This window comes from Mixophyes fleayi, unplaced genomic scaffold (genome assembly GCF_038048845.1).
Source record: "Mixophyes fleayi isolate aMixFle1 unplaced genomic scaffold, aMixFle1.hap1 Scaffold_270, whole genome shotgun sequence".
In the NCBI taxonomy this organism is placed as follows: domain Eukaryota; kingdom Metazoa; phylum Chordata; class Amphibia; order Anura; family Limnodynastidae; genus Mixophyes; species Mixophyes fleayi.
In genome coordinates this window covers 22,501-25,000 of record NW_027446780.1, presented here as the reverse complement: position 1 = coordinate 25,000, position 2,500 = coordinate 22,501, and the positions used below count along the sequence as shown (strand labels likewise).

The 2,500-nt window shown below is 45.6% G+C and overlaps 6 non-coding genes and 7 pseudogenes across 6 annotated transcripts; all 13 read right to left on the bottom strand.

Moving 5' to 3' along the window:
- Window positions 1–26, bottom strand: part of LOC142126461 (5S ribosomal RNA) — a 119-nt pseudogene extending 93 nt beyond the window's left edge.
- An 84-nt stretch (window positions 27–110) lies between these two features.
- On the bottom strand, window positions 111–229 carry LOC142126259 (5S ribosomal RNA). The gene has a single exon (XR_012685185.1). It is a non-coding gene; the product is annotated as a 5S ribosomal RNA (ribosomal RNA).
- An 84-nt stretch (window positions 230–313) lies between these two features.
- Window positions 314–432, bottom strand: LOC142126629 (5S ribosomal RNA; annotated as a pseudogene).
- An 84-nt stretch (window positions 433–516) lies between these two features.
- Window positions 517–635, bottom strand: LOC142126649 (5S ribosomal RNA; annotated as a pseudogene).
- Window positions 636–720: 85 nt separating this feature from the next.
- On the bottom strand, window positions 721–839 carry LOC142126251 (5S ribosomal RNA). Its single transcript, XR_012685178.1, has one exon. It is a non-coding gene; the product is annotated as a 5S ribosomal RNA (ribosomal RNA).
- An 82-nt stretch (window positions 840–921) lies between these two features.
- On the bottom strand, window positions 922–1,040 carry LOC142126369 (5S ribosomal RNA). Its single transcript, XR_012685205.1, has one exon. It is a non-coding gene; the product is annotated as a 5S ribosomal RNA (ribosomal RNA).
- An 84-nt stretch (window positions 1,041–1,124) lies between these two features.
- On the bottom strand, window positions 1,125–1,243 carry LOC142126150 (5S ribosomal RNA). The gene has a single exon (XR_012685085.1). It is a non-coding gene; the product is annotated as a 5S ribosomal RNA (ribosomal RNA).
- An 84-nt stretch (window positions 1,244–1,327) lies between these two features.
- On the bottom strand, window positions 1,328–1,446 carry LOC142126464 (5S ribosomal RNA; annotated as a pseudogene).
- Window positions 1,447–1,530: 84 nt separating this feature from the next.
- On the bottom strand, window positions 1,531–1,649 carry LOC142126217 (5S ribosomal RNA). The gene has a single exon (XR_012685147.1). It is a non-coding gene; the product is annotated as a 5S ribosomal RNA (ribosomal RNA).
- An 85-nt stretch (window positions 1,650–1,734) lies between these two features.
- Window positions 1,735–1,853, bottom strand: LOC142126084 (5S ribosomal RNA; annotated as a pseudogene).
- Window positions 1,854–1,937: 84 nt separating this feature from the next.
- LOC142126339 (5S ribosomal RNA) lies at window positions 1,938–2,056 on the bottom strand (annotated as a pseudogene).
- An 84-nt stretch (window positions 2,057–2,140) lies between these two features.
- LOC142126149 (5S ribosomal RNA) lies at window positions 2,141–2,259 on the bottom strand. Its single transcript, XR_012685084.1, has one exon. It is a non-coding gene; the product is annotated as a 5S ribosomal RNA (ribosomal RNA).
- An 84-nt stretch (window positions 2,260–2,343) lies between these two features.
- On the bottom strand, window positions 2,344–2,462 carry LOC142126388 (5S ribosomal RNA; annotated as a pseudogene).
- Window positions 2,463–2,500: the final 38 nt, after the last annotated feature.

Sequence of the window (2,500 nt, the reverse complement as noted above, 5' to 3'; positions counted from 1 at the left end):
TTGTTCAGGCTGGTGTGGCTGTAGGTATTGGTTTCCTAATGACCTACATTTCTTATACATCTCAAAACCAGCATTGAAGGAAGCCGGAACAAGAGAAAATAAAAAAAAATGGCCTACAGCACCTGGTATTCCCAGGTGGTCTCCCATCCAAGTACTAACCAGGCCCGGTCCTGCTTAGCTTCCAAGATCAAATGAGATTGGGCTTGTTCGGGGTGGTGTGGCTGTAGGTATTGGTTTTCTAAAGACCTACATGTCTTATACATCTCAAAACCAGCTTCGAAGGAAGCCGGAACAAGAGAAAATAAAAAAAAACTGCCTACATCACCTGGTATTCCCAGGTGGTCTCCCATCCAAGTACTAACCAGGCCGGGCCCTGCTTAGCTTCCAAGATCAGACAAGATTAGGCTTGTTCAGGGTGGTGTGGCTGTAGGTATTGGTTTCCTAATGACCTACATCTCTTATACATCTCAAATCCAGCTTCGAAGGAAGCCGGAACAATAGAAAATAAAAAAAAAAGGCCTACAGCACCTGGTAATTCCAGATGGTCTCCCATCCAAGTACTAACCAGGCCTGGCCCTGCTTAGCTTCCAAGGTCAGACGAGATTGGGCTTGTTCAGGGTGGTGTGGCTGTATGTATTGTTTTTTTAATGACCTACATCTCTTATACATCTCAAAACCAGCATTGAAGGAAGACGGAACAAGAGAAAATAAAAAAAAAAAGGCCTACAGCACCTGGTATTCCCAGGTGGTCTCCCATCCAAGTATTAATCAGGCCCAGCCCTTCTTAGCTTCCAAGATCAGATGAGATTGGGCTTGTTCAGGGTGGTGTGGCTGTAGGTATGTTTTCCTACTGACCTACATCTCTTATACATCTGAAAACCAGCATTGAAGGAAGCCGGAACAAGAAAAAATAAAATAAAAGGCCTACAGCACCTGGTATTCCCAGGTGGTCTCCCACCCAAGTACTAACCAGGCCCGGCCCTGCTTAGATTCCAAGATCAGATGAGATTGGGCTTGTTCAGGGTGGTGTGGCTGTAGGTATTGGCTTCCTAATGACCTACATCTCTTATACATCTCAAAACCAGCATTGAAGGAAGCCGGAACAAGAGAAAATAAAAAAAAATGGCCTACAGCACCTGGTATTCCCAGGTGGTCTCCCATCCAAGTACTAACCAGGCCCGGTCCTGCTTAGCTTCCAAGATCAAATGAGATTGGGCTTGTTCAGGGTGGTGTGGCTGTAGGTATTGGTTTTCTAAAGACCTACATGTCTTATACATCTCAAAACCAGCTTCGAAGGAAGCCGGAACAAGAGAAAATAAAAAAAAACTGCCTACAGCACCTGGTATTCCCAGGTGGTCTCCCATCCAAGTACTAACCAGGCTGGGCCCTGCTTAGCTTCCAAGATCAGACGAGATTGGGCTTGTTCAGGGTGGTGTGGCTGTAGGTATTGGTTTTCTAATGACCTACATCTCTTATACATCTCAAAACCAGCATTGAAGGAAGTCGGAACAAGTGAAAATAAAAAAAAATTGCCTACAACACCTGGTATTCCCAGGTGGTCTCCCATCCAAGTACTAACCAGGCCCGGCCCTTCTTAGCTTCCAAGATCAGATGAGATTGGGCTTGTTCAGGGTGGTGTGATTGTAGGTATTGGTTTCCTAAAGACCTACATCTCTTATACATCTCAAAACCAGCTTCGAAGGAAGCCGGAACCAGAGAAAATAAAAAAAAAATTGCCTAAAGCACCTGGTATTCCCAGGTGGTCTCCCATCCAACTACTAACCAGGCCTGGCCCTGCTTAGCTTTGAAGATCAGACGAGATTGGGCTTGTTCAGGGTGGTGTGGCTGTAGATATTCATTTCCTAATGACCTACATCTCTTATACATCTCAAAACCAGCATTGAAGGAAGTCGGAACAAGAGAAAATAAAAAAAAATTGCCTACAGCACCTGGTATTCCCAGGTGGTCTCCCATCCAAGTACTAACCAGGCCCAGCCCTGCTTAGCTTCCACGATCAGACGAGATTGGGCTTGTTCAGGGTGGTGTGGCTGTATGTATTGGTTTCCTAATGACCTACATCTCTTATGCATCTCAAAACCAGCATTGAAGGAAGCCGGAACAAGAGAAAATAAAAAAAAATGGCCTACAGCACCTGGTATTCCCAGGTGGTCTCCCATCCAAGTACTAACCAGGCCCGGTCCTGCTTAGCTTCCAAGATCAAATGAGATTGGGCTTGTTCAGGGTGGTGTGGCTGTAGGTATTGGTTTTCTAAAGACCTACATGTCTTATACATCTCAAAACCAGCTTCGAAGGAAGCCGGAACAAGAGAAAATAAAAAAAAACTGCCTACAGCACCTGGTATTCCCAGGTGGTCTCCCATCCAAGTACTAACCGGGCCGGGCCCTGCTTAGCTTCCAAGATCAGACGAGATTAGGCTTGTTCAGGGTGGTGTGGCTGTAGGTATTGGTTTCCTAATGACCTACATCTCTTATACATCTCA